The sequence below is a fragment of the Drosophila suzukii genome, chromosome 2L, assembly GCF_043229965.1.
Source record: "Drosophila suzukii chromosome 2L, CBGP_Dsuzu_IsoJpt1.0, whole genome shotgun sequence".
NCBI lineage: Eukaryota > Metazoa > Arthropoda > Insecta > Diptera > Drosophilidae > Drosophila > Drosophila suzukii.
This window is the reverse complement of record NC_092080.1, coordinates 14,391,711-14,404,726: the sequence shown is the minus strand read 5'-3', so window position 1 is coordinate 14,404,726 and position 13,016 is coordinate 14,391,711.

Below are 13,016 nucleotides of genomic sequence, written 5' to 3'. Positions count from 1 at the left end.
TTGTATTCCGACTGATCCTTTGTTGCACCGCAAACTGTGTCCAGCATTTTTGCGTGTTTATAAAAAATTAAAAATAAAAATCTCTGCCCAGTGTCCTTGTTGGAAAAACACAGTGCCACGCCCCCAGGATACGCCCACACCCGCCCATTCTGCATGCCACATGCCAGTGCAAAGGCAACCACTGCTTTGTCCACTAGACCATGCCGTATTTTGATTAAACTTGGCTTTTACACTGCCGGCCATCATCCATTGTTGCCACTGCTGTTGGCCATTGTTATTGTTATTCCTGTTGTTTTGCCACCACAGCCAAGGCAACGCATTTGGAATTTGAATTGGTATTTCACTATTTCAAACGTGTCTTTAAAAACTGAGATACAAATTGAAATTCATATTTTGAATGTATTTTGAATTTTTAATATAAAAGAAAATATTTTGGTAATGGATTTCATTAATAAGTATTTGGGAGCTTAAATATAAAGTCATCTAACAACAAATTTTATAATATGCTGAAAAATAATTTAATATAAATATTAAATATTATTTAAATATAAATATAATTATTATATCTTATTATTATTATTATTATTTTTAATTTTATTATATTATTTATTAGTTTTTTTAATTTTTTGATCAGAGTCTAATCCGAGTCTTTTTAAAGAGTATTATATAGCCTACTTTATTGCCCCTAAAGTTTTTCTTAAACTTTTTGTTTGGGCTTTAGCTTCAGGTTCTGGGCTGGAATGCTTTTTGTTTTTCCATTTGGTTTTATTGCATATTTGCATTTTGCATTGTTATTGGCCACGCTTGGTTTTATTTTGTGTGGGAGGAGTTAAAGGAAAAAAGAAAGAGGAGACTCTCCTTTGTTGGTTTAATGTTGCATCCTCTTTCCTATTTTCCCTACATTTTCCACAACAGCCCCACAGTTTTCACAATTTTCCAACTCATTCCTTTTCTTTTTTTTCTACGGTTGCCCATTTATTATGTGACTCTACCTTTGATTAACTTGTTTTTTTTTACTTTTTTATTGTTTTTTTATGGGAATGGGCGGATTGTTTTGCCTACGGTTTTGAAACTATTTGTTTGGTACATGGGCATAAAATAATTTGCAAGTGATTTTCAACATTAACGAGAAGAATGAAGGCATTAAAAATGCAAAAAGCGTTGGCTCATTCATAATGCAAGGGCCAAATAAGAGAAAAGGGGTTAAGGGTGGTGCAACTGCAATTGCATGAATAAAATATACGTGTGGGCAGCGAGGGGGTGGCTATAGGTTTGGGTTTGGCGACCCAGCAAAGCCACTTTAATCAACTCTTCTGCGGTGCATTTCAAAGCAAATGTCAGCCAATCCAGGCGATTCAAGTAAAGCCCCCGAACAAAAGCCGGACAAAACCCAAACTGAGCTGTCAACGCTTCTCCAATCCAATCCACCAAAACCGGTAGACCCCCTGCGCCCCCATTTTCCACCCGATTTTCCGACCATTTCGCCACTCCTTTTGGCACGATTACAAGCTTTACACTCGCTGTTCCTGCTGCATGCAAATCCCTTTTTGACACTTGACCGGTTGACCAGCGCAGGTCAAGCATTTTCCACATGCCACCCATCGCCCACCACCCACTCGCCTTCACCCCCCTCATTTCCTTGATGGCATCGTGGGTGTCATAATTTGTAATCCTGCAGCGCAGCCTGTTTAATTTTCACACCTTTGTGCTCGTCGCTGTAACAGCTCAACTCAAATGCCGGACACACGACCAACGGCGGCTTAAATGGCTCATCAGGACTCTGGGACAACTGGACATCCTGACATCCTGACATCCCTGCGCAGTGGAACACTTGACCCCGGCGAAACAAAATTAATAACCAAAAGCAAACTCGAAACTTTGGTCATTACAAAATTGCATTTGTTTGGAGATTAGCCAAAGGGGACATCAAAAGCTGAAAGATGAACAAGTAGATATGTGCCTTTTAAGAAAATCAGTTTATACAAAAGAGGGTTACTAAAATATATACATATATTTTAAATATTATAATAAATGCATTTAAAAACCAACCTGATAGAAAACGATTATCACCTTACTTGAGTTTTTATTATGAAAAGCTTTTAAAAAAAGTTGTAAAACATCATGTAATGAGTGAGACATTAGGACAAATGGACAAAGACCATAATCATTCAGCATAAAATTTCACATCTTTGATGTCCATCCGTTTGCCACATCTATCGTCAAAGTTTATTTTTTTATGGTTTTCATTACAGTTTATGACTGACAAGAACCATCACTGTCGAGTTTCTCCCACAGCATTCGACGGATTTCGGATTTCGGTTTAGCAGGGTTAAGTAGATACATATGCATATCCACCAAATCGTTTAGCATGATAATCGAAATGGATTTGCCCCTCAAGTGTTTGCCCCTTGTCTTCAGTCTGTGTCTCTCTAATGCTGGACCCCCTTCCCCCAACCAAATCTCGCCGCCTCAATGGCCTACGATATAAAGCCCGGTTTTGGCAATGCCTCAAACGACAAACTGGCCTGTACTGAAAAAAACATATATATCTATTATTATTTAATTTTAAATAAATTTTATAGTAACGTGAGTACATATATTAAGATATAAAATATTCTTTTTAATATAATGAGGCTTAACAAAAAAATAATAAAATAAAATATAACTTAAGTAGTTGCATACTTTAATAAAAATTTTAAGAAAACTTATGTGTAGTCCAACTTTTCTTAAAATTTTGCAAATGGATACAACTGCAAAGTGAAATTGTATCCTGTTTTAATTGTTAGGAAAAATAATTGCATTTAAAATGTAAGATTTTCTTAAAATACATCCTTTATATGTTATACTATTTAACAGCGATGTACATTTTTTAGGGTTGCAACATTAGTATATAAATATTTTTATAACAGACAACTCAACTTTTTTTTTATAATTTTCTCATTGTAGGCCATAAGAATAACACTTTTTAATCAAATACAACCAAATGTGTTCCAATTTGGCATTCGTTTTTTCTCTCCGTGGAGAATTCAACAAATTTTCAATGGCCAGCGAAGGAATTGGAATCGATGGAGAAGAGCGAGGAGGCGGTCTCTTGGACTTGGTGGATGAGGATGAGGATGAGGTTGAGGAGTCTGGGTCTGAGCCTGGCGCTCGCCATCATCAAGTTGGCGTGTTTATGGGCCAAGCGGCACAATTAACATGTCGCGGCTTTTAGCGTCTCGGGCAGCAGAAACAACTTCGGAGGCAGCTTGCACAAAATGACATATGAGGCGCATAATTGAAACTTCAAAGGAGCAGGGGCGGCGTTCGGGGCATAAATTAGGCGGCTGATCGCCCCGGAATGGTGATGTTGTCTCCGCACTGCGAAAGGTGAGGAGTTCCATCCGCGGAGAACAGAACACGGAGACGTCATCGTCATCGTTTTGGTTCCATTAGCGACGTGTGGCGGTGGCGACGGGGATATGTGGATGTGAATGTGGATGTGGAAGTGGCAACAGCAACTGAAACACCAGCAACATTAGCTACGGTAGCCCCCGTCCCGTTTGTCATGCCGCGCCCTTCCATTAACACAACATATATCCATAGTTGCCGTAGTTGTAGCTACATGGAAATCAATAAAAATCCGCGTGTGCGGTGATCTAGCATTCCAAATGGGAACTGCTATGATCTACACTAAGCAAAAATGTGACATTCAGAAATCAAAGGATCTTTAAAGGTATTTTAGAATGCTTTTTCTTTCTAAAATAATTGATGTACCTACTTTCTTATCTTTCAAAATTACTGATATATCTTTAACTAACCTACATTATAATATAGTTTTAATTTTTATAACATTCAAACAATGCAAAGCCTACACAGTGAAAATTCTGACGTTCTCATCTGAGTTAAAAATGTTCTTAAAAATAGAACGACATTTTTAAGTTGAAAATGTTTTTATTTTGCTCGAATCAAGTTAAATTGGCGGTATTTACGTTGTATACCTCAACAAATAAACTATTAGTTCAGTCAGTAGTAAATACTTAAAAGTTGTTAAATAAACTGATAAACTTGTTCTGATATTGAGAACATTGTTACCAAAATGTACGTACCTACACCGTTTTTAAGAACGAAGGTTCTCAATTCAAGAACAATGTTCTCGGATATATATCTCTGTGTATTGATTAAACACATTTAAAAATCCCATTTAAATATATTAAAGCCGATAGTTGAATTCTCTTGGATTTGGCAGAATTTCCGTAAGTGTTTCAAGTTTCAAGCCCCTATTTTCCCTCAGTGTATCCCCTTCAAGTTCAAGGGGAGACCGCCAGCGACAGAGACGGCAACTGTCGCAGAGGGAGATGAAAAATGTTGTCTCATTGTCGGCATTTGTGTTTTCCCCGCCGATTTCCATATTTTACGCCATAAATTAAGCACTTGAGCAGTCCAAATGCCGAACCACTTAAACGGCAAAAGAAAATTCTCAATTGTTGCAGCCAAGATAAGGAAATTGAGCGTTTTGTCTGGGCTAAAACTCCGAACCGGAAGAGGAAAATCCAAAGATACTAAGGGGGGCTGCGTGTGGGAAAAAAGAGAAAATCAGAGAGATGAAAAGCCCGCAAAGGGCAAGCGAACACGCAACAAATCTGCCGTTTACTTACCAGCACTCGCTGTTTGTTGCACTTGCCATACCAAAAAATCCATATGTGGAGACACCTTCGACCGCCAGTGGAGATCCAGTTCCATCCGACGGACTGTTTTCAGTTGGATTCTTCCCGGGCAGACACTTTGCTGCAGCTTAAGCACCGCCAGACACGCCAATGGCAAACAAAGTCAATAGCCAGACAAATGAAAAGCTCAGCTCGAGAGCGAAATACTGTGAGAACCGAATGTCGTGGCCAGGCTCCAGGGAAAGTTCTAAATGATGGAGAAAAGGGAAATCGGAATTTGGAAATACACTTTACAAGGAGATAAAATGTCAATGTTTTCTAAAAGAAAATTTTAAGATTATATATTTTATGGTTAAAGAAAAGGTGTTACAGTGGAGAGCACAAACTATTTCTAAGCTGTGTAAAAGTTGATAAAAGGTAATAGTTAAAAAACAAAGGAATAGAAAGTATTTGCATGATAATAATGATTAAAACTAACAACATTTTCTTTATCAAACATCATTTAATATAAATTATAATATTATTATACTGATCGCTTTGTTGTCAGCTGCTATAACTGAAAAATATTGCTTTCGATCGCTCGTTGCTACATTAAAATATATGATGTGTATATTTTCAATACTAATCTATTTTATTCTTTAACAACATTTATTTATTTTAAAACAATTTTATTATAAGTAAAATTCAGTAAGGTAACCTTTTATGAAAAATTATTAATGATATTTTATTTACAAAATATTACAAAAATATTTTAAAAGATAACAATTGAAAATCCCAAAACAAATCAGTTCTATAGAAAATTCAGCGTGCTCTGCCTTAAAAAGTAGAGCATAAAACGGTTCATTCCGCACGAATGAGCATCTTGGTTCAGGCCAAGTTATCCAACCCAACCAACTCACCCAAGCCAACTCACCCAGCGATCCTGGCCAAAGGAGCCCCAAGGAAAAGTAAAGGATGGGTTGTGAGGGAAAAGGAAGAGCTAAAGGAAGCCCTAGCGAAGCGTAAACATTTTACACTTTTGTGTGCAATGAAAGCGACGCCATCTTGATGTGGAGCTGAATGGGAATGGGGATATGGCCATGGGGGAATCCATTGGAGAAACGGGTTCCAGAGTCACCCAGAGGACTATAAAGTCATTTGAGCTATGCCTCACACCGAAACCGGGCTTCTTCTCTTTTTGAGCAGCCTTTCACTTTCTTATCGCGCCTTCTGCAATTTGTCATAAATTTAGCAAGTTATAGGCCAGCTCGTAAAGTGCATGAAAAATGCGACAAAAATGCAGCAAAAAATAAATAAAACATGCTGAAGAGTTTGGGGGGTGAGGAAACTGAAATTTCGTTTGCTGCTTAGATGGCAACTAAGTGTGGTTCGGTTGGCTGGTGGTTTCTGGGGGTTTCTGGTGGTTCCTGGTGGCTCCTGGCGGTTTCTCTGCATCCTTGCCAACCCGTAAGCCAAAATGCAAATGTAAAGCAACACCTCGTGCCTCTTTTGCCACGCCCACCACGCAAAACATTTGCATTAATCATGTTTGCATTGCATTATGCAGCAGCATACAGTGGCAAATGGGCGGCGGTGAGGGGGCGTTGTGGGGCTTAAAGCCCCTCAGCACACACTCCAAAAAAGGGGGGAGGCGGTTGGTTTGAGTTGGGTTTCCCATGCAAAGGACTGAAACTCATGCATAAATATTTTTTCTGCATAAACAAAAGTGTTGAAAATGCAATTTGCCTCGTCTGTGGGCAGAGGGGGGCGTGGCAGCTGGGGTATTCTGCGGCATGATGCTTAGTGTGAGGTCAAACCCACAAAAAATATACAGAAAAATAAAATATACATATGTGAGTGCGGGTATGATGGCAAAAACAAGAAAGCTACAAATATGAGGTTAGAGAAATGTTTTATGAACCTCACACTTGGGGAGCTACACTGAAAGGTTCTATATAACATTGCAAAACATTTTCTAAAAATATTAAATAATATTCAGTAAGAAAGCTCTAAATATAAATGTGGTAAAATGTCAAACGTAGCTAAGATATTAAAGTAAAGTCCTATAGTTAAATGACTATATAAATTGTTTCTGCTTTAATGATTGTTTGGCTTAAGTACTTTTCCAAGTTATTAAAATGTTCGCAGCAAAAGTCTGTATTTAATTTTGTATTTGCTGCATACCACAATCGTTTCTCCATTGTTAATTCCCCGAGGAGAAACAAAAAAGTATTCTCGTCTAAAAAAAAGAAAAGGAAAGCAGAGCTTTTCCGTTGAACTCTTAGCTTCTGCCCATGGACATTGTCCCCAGGCCAGAAGAAAAACGACGCGGCCTATGCGGCGTATGCGTATGTTTCGAGTCCACATTATGTATACGCACGGGGGGCACCATTCCCCCAGAGGGGAGGCAGAGAAGTACTGAACGGCGAACCGGGGGGCAGACACATTTATATGGCAAACTGTTTTTAATGCTTTTAATGCGCCAAAGTGTTGTTTCATTTTCATTATTTGCACAAGCTGCCACACATTTAAATGCCAGTCCTTCCCCCTGGCTGCTTGTTTTTGTTTGTGTGTGTGTGTGCAGCTGTTGAGCTATAATCATAATTTCATAAAGCACATTTTCACAAAAGCTTTCAGCACCCTAAACTGCATTGTAATTACAACGAAAGCGCTGGCAGGCGAAGCGAAGGGATTGGACATTCCAGGGGTGTTGCAAAGGGGGGGCAGGTGGGGCTGATGTACTGCCACCACCAGCACCACCACAACAGAGGACGAAAGGACCCGCCGTACGACGCGCATATCTCGTTGCTGCGCCAACGTCAAGGAGAGAAAGGATAACGATAACCAACATGTCGGTGGTTCGTTGTGGGTTCACAGCTGAGTTGTCAGCTTAGCTTTTTCGCCACACTATATCATGTGGTGTTATAATACTTATAATACTATGTTAATATCCAAAATCTCGAAGATTCCATTATTATACTTTCTTAAAAATGATTTTAATCGACAATCAATCAAATTGATCATGAAAGAATTAATCACAAATACTTTTTTGATAATTTCGTTAAGACTCTATTAACATTTTATTCTATAACCAAGATAGAATGTGTTTGCTCACTAATAAAAATTTAGCTTATAAATATCACTGCTTTTCACAATAACATTTTTAATAATTTCGTTAAAATTCTATTACAATTTTTTTCTGTTCCTAGAAGTGAAAATGTTAGATTGCTTTAACAAATTTTACTTATAAACCATTTTACAAAGTGTCTTAATATTCAATATTTCTTGTGATCTTAATTTTTATGATAGTTTATAAATATTATAATTATATTATTACGTTATTATTATTTAAAATTATTTAAGTATTTCAGTTTTCATTATTTTTTTCAAAGTTTCATAAAATATCTTTTATCTAAATATTGGTTTCTTCAGTTTCCGTTCGTAGGGATCCGCTTTATTCCCTATGAAAACCTGGCTTGATGGGAAAAAGGGGTTAGTGTAAGAGGAGGGAGCAACTTCGGTTTACACTTGTTGTTGTTGCTGTTGGACCTCGATCCATATTCCCCTCTTTCACCCTCCCCCCTCCCCCTTTCACCCTTTTACCAACTCTGTGTGTGTTGCGTGTTGATTTCAACGCATAAATATTTCAAAAGGTTCAAACAAAATGGCGTCGACGCGCAATAAATACCAACGCTATGCATGTGAGTTTGTGTGTGTAAGAGAAGGACCTGCTTGTGTGTGTGTGTGTGTGAAAATGTAACCCTCTCTGGCGGTGTAATAAAAGTGAATTTATGCAATATTTCTGCGCCTTTGTGCAAATAACATTTGTAATTCAGCGTAACAACAACAACCAACAAGGAAAGTGTCCTCGCCAAAGTGTTTGTTATGCTAATGAGCTACCAACAAGGCATTACGCCCGAACCTATCGAGCACCATTGCTGAAAACACGAATTTCAACGCTGAATCTATTAAATAATAATTAAAATATTTGCCCGAAAATATTCATCAAGAGACATTTCACCCAAAAATGCATCATAAAGATTTTACAAAAGGCCAAAAGGGGAAAATTTGGAAAATGTTTTTCGTTGTGGAGCTTAAAGAATTGACAAATGGGCAAGCCATTAAAAATGATTTATTAATATGAAATGTATAAAATTTTAATATTATGGTTTTTAAAACATTTTAAAAATGCCCTTTTCCAGGCTGTCAAAGCAAGTAATACCCAAAATAATTTTACGGATTTAACTTTTACAGGTTTTTTATTTATAGATCATAACTGTTAGTATAATAAAACATGAATTCTTTTTTATAAAGTTTTCTTTTAAAATTTCAGTAGAAAATAGTTTAAAGTTTAATCAAAAATTGTTCATTCCTAAATTTTTGAATGTTCTTAAAAAGGTATTCGGCGGTACTTAACAAATTAATGTGCAAGTCTTCAATTCTTAAAGCAACATCTTACTGGCACCCCCAAAACCCCTATTTCTTGGACTTTCTGACTCCGACCATTTCGAGCTCAGCTTTAAATTATTGCAACACTTGTTCCTTGTCACCACAAATGTTTGTCGAAGGGTTACGGTGCCATGGTACCAACACCTGGGTACCGGGCAAAGAACCGACCGAAGGTAAAATGCTGGTGACTTTCAGTGCTAGTTACAGCTTAAAGAACCAGGAGAAAAATAGCAAAAAATAAATATCAAAAGCAGAACAATGGAAGTAAGAAAACAGCTAGCCATAGCCTCGGGCGGTTCGCATAAGTTGAAAATGAAGTGGAATAGGGAAAAAGAGGTGTTTTCCACTTGCTCAAGAGGGAAAAAGCAGAGAGGCCTACAAATGTCATTCAAGCGCTTGGTTGCACATAATAGAAAAGGCAAAAAGGAGGTGTACACAAGGAAAAATATGTGATACATAATGTATTTTAAATTATATATTAACTTAAGGGGATAAGAAAATATTTTTCATATGTTCTTTAAAAGTCATCGCTAGAATTTCTCTAAAGTGACACAGATGTTGTAGTATATGAAATTATTTAGACTTCATCACGTCGAAATTTGTTTCCATGTAGCACCCTTGATGAGGATGGTTAGAAGATGTTGGTCTCTTCAAGTGCCAATGGTTTTCCGCCTTTGGCTTTTGGTCGAAACGGAAATCCATTAGGTTTACCCCATTGTGTCCCGCTATTCAACCTCTCAACCGCTGCAGTTTGCATTTGTGTGCGAAGATTTCCGTTTGACATGGCACAGACCCCCCTCACGCACCACCCTCTTAACCCCTGTAGGCCGACTTCTTAACCCTTTTCCAATCTTCACAATCTCAAAATCGTTTTGCATTCATTTTGATTTTGACCGAACAGTCGGTTTATGCGTTTCTATTAGCATAAATCAAAGTTACTCAAAGTTAGGCATGATTTCTTCCCTCAAAAATCACCGCATATCCATATCTATTCCGCTTGTAAAACACATGGAAGAACTGCTTTGAAAACACCTTTCTCTTGGCAAAAACAAAATATATACATGTATTCGAAACCAGAAATTCGAAACGCGACAAAGCGAGCCTGATGAAAACATTAACATTATAGCCGAGATTTTTTATGGCTACTTCAATTTTTGATGGTTGCTTACGCAAGCTGGAGATGCTCTTATCTGGTGTTGGGGTGTTATGGTTATTTTGTGGAGGAATATAAAAAATTTAAGACAAGATCAATATAAATTCGAAATTGTACCACAATACAAAAGCTTTGGACCTTTTTTGCCAATACATCTGCAGTGATATAATTGTTTATATAAGTAAAGAAACCATATTATATATATATATATTATTATGATATATAAAAGCCTCGAAATGTTTTTACATCCGCAGGAACCTTGGAATAATAAGAGAATTAATCATTCTACCTTACTTAACTCCCTTATTTCCCTGCTTTGATTGTGTCTGGTGATAAATAAACATTTTTTTTTCGAGAATGCGCATTCGAGAGTACCATAAAATTCGTTAAATATTCGCCGCGACAGACAAGAGACAATCGTAAAAAACAAAAAACAAAAAGAAGCCTAATACAACACACAAATCGTTAATGACGAAGTATTTGTGTTGTTTTTTAATTGCCTGTTTGGTGGCTTGACAAGCTCTGGGAAGTTGATGAATTCGCGACGCCCGCATCGGTCAACAACATTTACATTTGGCCAGGTGGAAAAGAGGAGGGGGGCTCAATGGGCTCAAATACCCACTGGAGTCACCTGTTTTTTTGGTTTGGCAGGAAATGCAGCGCCGCTCGTCAGTGTCAGTGTCAAAAGTCCGACTTCAGACTGAAGGCATTACAGAAATATCTTGATAACTCAATCTCCGAATCTTAAAAGGGGGGAGGATACCGCGGTAAAAAAGCCAGCGTCATGGAAGTCAGCCTGTCAGTCAGTTGAGATCGCAACGGATCATGACTTGGCGGATCGAAGAAGGAGCGGTGGAAATATTACCACAAAGTCAGTGGTCACAAATTGGCTTGATCGGTGCCGGCTTGAAGTCAATTTGCAGCGGCTTAGGCCCACCAATCGATCGATTGGCATCAGTCTGACTCTCATCTGACTGAACTCGGGAAAACTGACTAAATGACTGACGGACTAAATCACTCCACCAAGTACTAAGTACCTGGGGATGAGGGACAAACGAACCGCGAAAGTGCCTCACAAAACATATGGTACACAATTATCCAACTGACAGTGACGATGTGTTAAGAAATGCCAAAATACTTGGGTTTTTCGAAGGTCGAAGACTTGCTGATACTGTGGTTAAAAAATATTTTTAAAATATTTTAAAGATAATATTAATATTATATAGTCTTAAAGTAAGATTTAAAATACAGGTATTTATTAATTTCAAAATTGGTTAGATGGGTAAAGTTAAAACATTTGAGTTAGTTCTGGGTTTATAATTTCACCGTTTATATATAGGAATTATAACAGCAGTTTTAGTTATCTTATAATGTAATACACCCATTGGATACCCTTTTCTTTCGTCTGTTATAAACAATGGGTAAAGTTAAAGTTAATACTGAGGTAATAGTTTTACCATTATCATATAGGAACTATATCAGCAGTTTTTAGTATCTTATAGTCTAGTATACCCCATGTATACCCTTTCCTTTCGCCTGTTATAACAACACACACCGAATATGAAAATGATGAAGGAAATAAATGGGAAATCTGTGGTATCCAGAGGCCAGGGACGCGGACTGGAACAGGGACCCGTGGATCCAGCAACAGATCCCAGAGAACTAGCGGCGGCACATGGCGCCCTCTGTGCGGCATTTATCATGGGGCCTCCAGTGCACTATATTTAGACGACGGGCTAATGGATGCGGCAGGGAGAAATAGAGAGAGATAGGGACAAAGAAAGAGAGCGAGAGGGGGTGAGATCCGATCCGGCACAGGCCACACTTTCAAATTCATATTTATTGTCTAGGCTGCGGACTGAGTGCATTTTTATATATGGCAGTCCATTTGCCGCCGACTCTCCCACCAGCTCCGTAAACCAAAATAAACAATAATTGAACCTGCACGGAAAAAAGTTTAAATAAAATTAACAGGATGATTATTGTAATTGTTATCATAGTAAAAACGTATCATATGTTTACGAGATTATATTATTTTAAAATATTTTTATCGATACCACAAGCTCTTAATTTCCTTTTATACTTCTTATGGGTTATGTTACTAAAATCATACATATATTCTAATATTTAAAAACACCTAATCTTAGAGTACGGGTGGAAATAAATAGTTGTTTACTTATAAGTAACTTCTAGTTTTTTTCCGTGTAAAAGCGGAAAGGAAATCGCATTGTACTGCAATCTGGGGAAACAGGCGAGGAGCCGTGTAGGCTGTGAAATGCGTGGCATTTTAAAAGGTTCCACATTTTGGGGGTCAAAAAGTCGGGGGCTAATTGCATTGATTAGCTGACGGCGCGTTTTGCCTCGCATCAAAGTCGCCTCGCCAGGCAGGAAAATGCTGGGGCAACAGTGGGTTAAGGGCGGGGTAAGGTGCCCCTCCGGAGACGGAGACTGAGGCAAGTCAGCTGTCAGTCAAGTGGCGACATGTTTACTTGGTTGGCAGTCAAAAAACGGAAAAAAAATAAAAAACCCTTGCCCCTTTGAAGCCAAAAAAAAAAACCCGTAGAAAGAAAGAAGAAACCAAGCCGAAAAAAATACGGAAACGTTTGAGCAACGCCGCAAATGAAAGGAAAATATTTTGTTGTTTGCATTCATATTTCAATATTTTCCTCTGATGGTTATTGGTGGTGTGAGATGTTATTAGAAGAGGCTTGAATTCCAATCTACCGAAAGATCGGTGGAGTAAAAAGAGCGGTGATCAAAGGTGAGCGACGGTGGACGGTCGATGGGCA